The 9,353-nt window shown below is 35.8% G+C and overlaps 1 pseudogene; it reads right to left on the minus strand.

Moving 5' to 3' along the window:
- Positions 1–5,421: 5,421 nt before the first annotated feature.
- Positions 5,422–7,901, minus strand: LOC148039200 (ACT domain-containing protein ACR4-like; annotated as a pseudogene).
- Positions 7,902–9,353: the final 1,452 nt, after the last annotated feature.

Here is a 9,353-nt window from a genome sequence, read left to right on the forward strand (position 1 = left end):
CATATGACCCATTTAACATCTAATTTTTGAAAATTTTTGGCTAAATTCTAATGTCTACATTCCTCCCCCACCATTGAACTGCGAAATGTAGTTCTTCACTGCTACTTTACTGCAACACACTCTTTACTTCACTACACATATCTTTCACAACTACACTTCACTGCTACACTTTACTCACTCCACAGCCACACTACACTCATCTTTATTGAGACACACATAAACACTTATAATCATCTCATGCTTAAAGCAACCATCATCAAAATTATCAATTCTTCTACTTCCATTTTCATGCATTAATCAATCTTTATCACAATGAACATTCAGTCATTTCAAACTCATCAAAGCAAGAACATAGCACACCAAATTGTTTGCTAAACCATTTACAAAAGTTCATCTATCAACCTCCCTCAACTATAATCCCTACAAACATATAAGCAACTAGTAAAACTATAAATTAACACAACCATATGTCTAACACCAACATCTAAAAAGCAACACCTTTACTCGTTAATATCCCACTCATACTTTTTCACATTTAAACACTCTAGAAAGCTATCTCCTCCCAATCCCAAAGAACTATAAAACTATAATAGACATACTACATTGCCATCTTCTTTTATATTTACAGCTCATAATCCGTCTCTCAATACTTTTTTTTCTCTCTCTTTTATTTTAAAACATGCTTTGGTAAGCAGACTCTTTATAGCTAAAAAGTAACTTCTTCTCCCTACTTTCATTTTGGTGGGAGCTATGTAGTTTACCTCCACAATTTCTACTATTAAGTAAACTAGTCTACAAATACCACTAGCTACTTGCCAACTCACCAGGAGTCACCTAGCCATTTTCACTTTTTTTTTTGTTTTTTCAAGGCCTCATAGACTAGACAGATTCTGGTCAAAGAGTAACACTATTATACTCATATAACTCTCAATAATTAAGGGAGTAAATCTCACCTAGAGTGATCAAACATTTCTAAGCACTTATAAGCTATTAAAGAGAAAAGTACTACTATCTAGATTTCACCTCAGCCATACTAATTATGTTAACTCATAATCTTCCTACCACTCATATCTTGCTAGTGACTAAAGCCAAAAAGTATAATAACTAAACTTTTGAAATGCCTAGAGAAAATTTCCATACACTCCTCTAACTCTCATGAGTTTGAAAGCTAAATGACATACTCATTATCAAATTTAAGTCGCCATCATTTCTTCTAATTCATTTTAGTTCATTTCATCTTATTAAACACATTTCAAAATTATATTGTAGAAACAACGGTGTAGATAAACCTGATCATAGTCTTCACTTCATCTCACTTCTCTTCACTTCACTCTAGCTATCTCTCATTGCTTCACTCTTCTCGTTTCTTCTTTAAATCACATACTCGTTCCTTCTAGCATAATTATTAGCCTACAATTCCCCATGCCATTTTTCATACTATAGGATATACATAATACGTCATCTAATTGTTCTTCAATGCACATACAACTCTCTTTCTATATGCATACTACAAGATTTATATAATATGTCATCTAATTCTTCTTCAATGCATATACAACTCTCTTTCTCTATGCATGCATCTATATGACGCAAACATCTACCATTAATAGAGAGACATGGTGTCCTATATGTATGCAAACACAACCTCCTATAGTCACCTAATCCCACTCATAGATACAATATCCTACACCTAAGCTATGTCCCATTTAGTATGCACATTTTTTCTCAAACTCTACATCTCAACATTCTATATTATTTCTAACTCTCAAACATCTCTCTATATCTCACAAACATCCCTAGCATCTCCACTCTACTTTCCACTTAGCTTTGAACTCTAGAACATCTCTAAATCTCAAGCATCTCTCAGCTCATGAACATCTTCACTATGCTAGATTCTCTAACTTCTCTCATTTTACTAACATTTTTTTCTTTACAACTCTCAACTCTACTCTTCTGCACTTCTCTCTCATTTTACTAACATTTTTTTCTTTAGAACTCTCAAATCTACTCTTCTGCACTTCTCTAACCCACAAAACATTACTATTTCTTTTATCACAAACATACATTTTAATTTTGAAACTAGATCATCCTAGATATAAAATATGCTAAGTTTTGAGCTGCTTTATACCCATTTCATCTAACATAGAACTATACATCAAACTTCTCTTACATGGCAAACTCTTGGTCGACTTTGCTAAAATTTCAATTAGTCTCATACTAAAATTTTGCCAAATTTAGTTGAGTTTGGGTTTAATTTATGGATGTTATCATTCTTCCTATGAATGAATGGGAAACATTCATATGTGTGTAAGGATAAACATGGATACCACCATGGTTGTATCATATCTCACACCACTCAAGACACGCTCACTCACTTCTTCACTCACCTCACTCACTTCTTCACTCACCTCACTTCTCAATCCCACTCTCACACACAATTTTTCTCAACTTCTCTCCTCTCAAAACACTTAACTTAGTCTTGCATAACATCCTTAACTAACTCTCATCAAACTCGTACAAATATGGGCATCCTATCCACCTTGCATATAAAAGCACTCCACATCCAAATAGGAACAACAAAAACTCCATAATGAATCCCAAAAGTTTTTCCCAACTTAACATAATACACTAAAGCTCACTCTCACTAAACATCCCACATTAAGCACACCTCCCCATATTTAATATCTAAATTAGAAATAGTTGATCTCTTATTACTAAATAGAAAAGATTTTGTTTGTTTTTTACAAATCTTTAAAAACCAAATAACCACTCCACCCTAAGTTAGCATTCATACAAATTATTCTCACCACAAATCTTTGCAATATGGCCTATGACCCCATATAACCTATACTTATACTGTCTCATTTGATAGATTTTGCTATCCTTATTCCCTATACACTCCTTCATAGGATCTTTTTAGAATGTTGCTTGCACATTTTTGCATTTAGGCATATTAATTTCCTCCTCTCACTCCCTCATCTAGGTTTTCCACATGTGCAATGCACTTCCTAGTTGGGTTCTCCACAAATAGCACATAGACTAGCAATTCACACCTATCTCTCTCATAATCATCATCATCATCACTACCATGCTTAGTGTGCTCTCCAATTAGTTTTGTAAGCTCATTTAAAGCTAAGGATTTTTCTATGTTTAACTCCTCACAATCGCTAGTCTCGAAGGTAGAAGAAGCTAGTTCAGTTTGGGTTTTAAAGAGCTCATATGAAAAGTCCTCTATATGTTCACTCTCCTTATATGTAGCTATGCTAGATATGCCATCTTCTACTAATATGGAAGTACACACTTCTTTCTCTGTATGATTGACACCCCCTGATCCACGTAGTAATGAGGCTCCAAAATAAATCCATTCATGTAGTCTTAAATGCTCCCTATCAAGATGTACCTCTAGCAAGACTTGCCTTCTCTGAATATCTAGCAACGTAGCTATGGTATTATGTGGTAGTTCTCCTTCCAAGCTCATCTGGTTTCACAAAGAAGCTATCTCATCTCTTAAATCCATTCCTATGTTATCCGACATGGACTCACTAATCTCTTCCATATCTGTGGTCAAGGTCTAACCTCATTCCCATAGACCCTAGTTCCCAACATGCAAAATATATACACCACGGTGCCTCGTGACCAAAAACTAGTTGGCTCTTGGTAAATGCACCTAATGACTCTGCCTTCCACTCCCTAAATCTAACGTGCATTTTATCTAGCGTGTAGTCCAACTTAACTAGTTAATCACTATAATTTTAAATTTCATAACAAACTACACTCAAATGTACTTGTTTTAAATCACCACACAATTATGCAAATACTAAACTTCAAAGTAATTTCAAATTGAATAATTTCAAAGGTCAAATTTTAATATACTTCACACTATTCTATTTCCAACCCCATTTCCCTAGTATGCCCAAATGTATGCATATATATTCATGCATTAACATATTTTTAATAAATTTTCAAATTCAAACCTACTACAAAGAAATATATTTCTAACTAATATAAACTAGACAAAATATTTTTTCTTTGTTTTCTATTATTTCTAAGATTGTTTAAATCTTATTTCTACCCAACAAGAATAAAATAAACTTTTCTATTTTTTTAAAATTTGTTTTTAAATTCCACCTATTTTCTGATATTTTTTCTAAATTTCTAATTTTTTTAAGAAAAATTTTAAATTTGTTTTTTAATTCATTTATTTATTTTTTATATTTTTTTATTTTTCTCTATTTTCCTATCCCAAACTTATATATTGTAAATATTTTCTTAATTTTTATTTAAATTATTTCATTTTTTTTAAAAAAAAATTAAAATTTTCTTACTTTTTTCTTGTTTTCCTCCTCGCTTGCGCTTGTGGCGGATGGTCTGGTGGCATTTTGCTATGTTTGGCTTTGGACTGGCGACTGTCCTGTGTCTAGTGACTTCTGGTAGGGCTTGCAACCTGTGTGTTGATGTTGGGCTGAAGGCGGCTTGTGGTGCCAAGGAGTGCAAAAAACTCATATCTGAACCAATCAAAATACCTGCATGCCTCATTTGTAGCCAATTTGGTTTCCAATGGTGAAGCTAAATATCTTCCGGTTTATAAAGGGAGTCCTAAGCCTTTTCTGATTTACAAACACGTAGGAGGAACATGGGAAAGTAGATGAGTGGGTTCCTGTCAAGCCACACACAACATGATGTTTACGTATGATGGTTTCCAATGGTCTCTCTCTGCTTTTGGGATAAACAAGACAAGCTTGAAAACAAGCTAATTGACACAAAACAAGCACCAAAGAAGCACGAAGGTGCCTTCCCGGAATGAGCTCAAAATTGCTTGTAATCTTCTTCATTGGACATGACATGTTGATTGCACTTCTAATCCATCAAGTGGGTGATAATTTGCCTCTCGTTTGATACACATGGCAACTATGGCTATAACCTGGCCACATGTACGTCAACATTGTACAAGAGGGCAAACCCTTGCATGATAAAGCTTACTGAAATCTCTACTTACCCTTCTATAAACCTTTTGTTTCTACTTATGAACGAGGGATTCTAAACACCATATTCTCATGGACTTACAAAAATGCCTCACATTAGTGCTCATCCATGCAGAAGACCTTTTATGAACTCTTCCCAGAAGACCGTTTGGGAATTCTTTCTTTAGTAGCTGGGATACATATTAACACGGGCATGGATGTCTCCAGCAAAACGGCCCAGAAGGAAAGCTCACATGAAAATCTACTTTACCAACAACATGCATTGACAAAGGAGATCTTCATAGGGTACTGGAAGGAATTGGCATACTCGAAGACGATGATGTCCCCTCCCTTGAGAGGCCACCTATCATTCACAATGCAATCATTGTACTTGATCCCCTCCCACCAACCTTGGCTCACAGAAAGACATGATTGGTTAAATCCAGCTGAAATTTCAATTTCAAGGGAACACTAACCTCTTCCTTCTCTTGAACATGCCTGCTGAATCTGTGACATAGAAGATGGTTGTGGCTTTGTTGTCTCATGTGGAGACATTAGCTCTGGTGACTGAGAGCCCATGCTCTCTGAATATGTGTGTTACATCCGATAGTAGCCCAACTCTATCCTTAGTGCATAACTCAAGTCTCAATCCCTACACAAACAAAGTGAATGGGGCCACTATTTAGCTCTCAAATGAAAGTATGACCATGAAGACAAGCGCCCACACATACATAGGCACACATACAGGTGACATACGTACATGCATGCATGAATTCATGTATTTATACACTATTGTAGATTCATGTATTTGTACATGGCCTACATCAATGTATACTTTGATGTAGATTCATGTATCTGTACATGACCTACATCAATGTGTAGTACATGACTAAATGGATTCATTCTGCATCTATGCCATGGAGACACTAGGACAAGAGCACCATGAACAAGCATTACTTTGGAAACCTAGCACTTGATAGTAGCTCTAAGGCACTGAATAACATGCCTCCTTTCGGCTTGGGAGTTGAGAGTGCAACCATCCATGTGGTGGATGTAATATTCATGAAAAATCAGGGAGGACACATACAAACACATAATACAACACATATATGGGGACAAGACTAGGAAAAGAAACCAAATTGTGCGAGGCAAGATCCAAAATTGCAAATGCAAAGATGCACGTATTTGATAAGCCCTTTGCCCATCCATATCAAAGGTTGCATGAAAGACAACATACTCCATGTTTGTCAATGTTGCAAAACAACTCCTTGATTCTACAAAGCTTGTCATGCTCTTAGATTGCACCTCATGTTGCCTCGTCTGTCACATGAATAAGGCATGCAACCAACCTATTGTGTGTCTATAGCTCAGCAGCCACAACATTACATTGCATATTGGCTAAGAGAGCAGAGAGCTAAGTCATCAAACTAGGTCTATCAGTGCCAATTAGCTCAATGGCTATTGTGGTTGGGGAAGGCAGGACACCAACCCTTCTCCTTGGATTCTCATGGCTAGCACTAATACTCTATCATTCAAAAGCAAGAAAGCTAGTCAGGTGGAGAATCAAGAGGAAGATTGTAGAGAATTGCTAGATGCACATGCTAGCTATGACAACAAAAGTGATTTGTTTTGTCAAATTCATCATGCAATCTTCAACATCATGACCCAACCGGCAATAAATCTCATACTAATACTGGGTTATCTAACCACTAAATAGTAATGATATGCTACTTTGAACAACCAACCCTCACAAACAAACAGAATAACATCTTCAACAGAGTGGGTTTTACCTTGAGGTTAGCAATTATTTTAGATTCGGGAAGGTCCACCATGAGCTCAGACACCATGAAGGACTTGATCCTCAACTTAACTAGAAGAGAGTTGGGGATTTGAACCCCATGACCATGGATTGAAAATCCAATGGCTTAACCAAGATCTCTTCGAGAAAAGGATGACTGACTCACTCTTTTTGCCAAAAAGAGTAAGCCAATTATCCTCTCCCCCACTAAACATAACAAAACATCAGTAAATAAAAAATACAAGATAAAATTCAAGTTGACATGAATTGTCACTTACCAAAATGTTTACTTGATACGAACATGTTTTCTAAAAATCAGCAACAAAATACCAGAATGTTTGCTGAAAATCCGCAACAGCACACTAGAATGTCTTACTTTTGCCACATCTGCTGAAAATTAGTAGCATAATACGAGAACATGTTCGCTGAAAATCAGCAAAACAAAACACCAAAATGTTCGCTGAAAATCAGCTACAAAACACCAGACTGGTTGCTGAAAATCCATAGCAAACACCAAAAAATCTGACTTTTGCCACCTCTGTTGAAAATCAGTAGCATAATATGAACATGTTCGCTGAAAATTAGCAACAAAACACTAGAATTTTTGCTTAAAATCCACAACAAAATACCAGAATATCTAAATTTTGCCATATGTGCTAAAAATCAGCTGCATAATACGAACATGTTTATTGAAAATCAACAACCAAACCTAGAATGCTTGCTGATTCATCAACATATCGTGTACATATCCACTGTATCATCAATAAATCGTGTGTATATCCACCGTATCACCAACATTTCAAATACATAACATGAATGACCAGATGATCACCAACATTTCAAATACCTAACCTGAAGCAACATATCACTGCAAATCACAAGATATCAAACATATAACCATATTCACTAAACATCAATCTTCCATGAGTACTCCATTCACTCTGTAAAATCAAAGAATAAATCATTAGCTCTCATTATACGCATTACTATGCCATGATTCATAAACTAAAATTTAAAATAACACACTACCTTCTAGATTCGCTGAAGATGTGATGACTTGACTTAACTCCACTTCTCCATAACATAATGGCATCCTCAAATGCATAATCTCTCAATGGTGGATCTTCAATGGATATACGCATGAGTGCATCTAAATAATGAGTATTCAAGTGACTACATAATCTAGTCTTGATCAGGTTTTGAATACTAAAATCCCAATCACAAGCAGCAGTACTTGCACATTATAACATAGCAAGATCAGCTAATTTCAAGGGCATAGGATACTTCTCTCTAGTGTTAGGGTTCAATAGAAAAGCATGTATCTCTTAAGCTTCTACCCTTCCATTCATAGGGTGTCTACTCTCGAAACACCTCAAACTCTCTTTTAACACAAATCTTGTCTACAAGAGGCTCTAAGGTCTCTCCATTTAAAATTTTTGGCTCTCCATAAAAAGATATAAGGTAATCAATCATATCATATCCAAAATGCTTGAACGCAATGCTAGATGGAAAAAAACAAGGTGATAAAGCTTTAAAGCATTCAAGAAGGCCCATGTCAGGAAACCGATCATGCAAATTTTGAACTATGAAATGAGAAAACCGCTTTTGGAATGCTATTGCATTATCCAAATCCACACCTGATTTGTCTCGTTTGATCTCAATAGACCTATATGTGTTGTCTCTCATAGATGCACGTAGTGCTGCAAGCTATCCATTTTGTGGTCCATAATCTAGAATGATTGGATACTCTAAACGATCCAAAATACAAGCATTGACATCCACAATAGGCACATCTATGAATTGTAAAGTGATAAGTCACATTTCAATGATGAATCACATTGAGATCCATAATACGCACATCTATGAATTGACATCTACCACCTCCTCAACAGAAGAAGCATTTTTGATATGATGCCTCTTCTTTGACTTCTTAGGAGGTGGTTGTTGTTTTCTGAAACATGGCATAGCCCATAGTGTTCTTTGAGACATTTGAACAAGCCTAATCCTGTGATAGAGCAAAGCTTGTAAACAATAAATAGAAACATGCAAATCTTGACGTGGTCTTGAGAAAGCTTAATATGAATTTAGAAAAGGGCACATGGTCAGAAAGTAGAGTATTAGGCAAGATGACTACCCATCCCCTGAAAGATAGTGGCCTATAAGACAACTTAGAATCTAACTAATCTCTCCAAGTGCCTACCCTTTTGAAGTGGCAAATCAAGAAAAGTAAATGAATATTGGGCAGCATCCACGATATAATTGTAAAACAAAAAGACTTCCCATATATCTACCTCCAAAGAGGATTTCATACCCATCCCCTAAAAGATAGTGGCCTATGAGCCAACTTAGAATCTGACTAAACTCTCCAAGTGTCTATCCTTTTTTAAGTGGGGAATCAAGAAAAGTCAAGAGAGATTGGGCATCATCCATAATATAATTGTAAAACAAAAAGACTTCCCATATATCTATCTCCAAAGAGGATTTCATACTCATCCCCTAAAAGATAGTGACCTATGAGCCAACCTAATCTGTCCAAGTGCCTACCCTTTTGAAGTGGGAAATCAAGAAAAGTCAAGGGAGATTGGGAATCATCC

The sequence above is a fragment of the Lygodium microphyllum genome, chromosome 3 (assembly GCF_053477565.2).
Source record: "Lygodium microphyllum isolate KBCC chromosome 3, Lygodium_microphyllum_v1.1.10, whole genome shotgun sequence".
Classification (NCBI taxonomy): domain Eukaryota; kingdom Viridiplantae; phylum Streptophyta; class Polypodiopsida; order Schizaeales; family Lygodiaceae; genus Lygodium; species Lygodium microphyllum.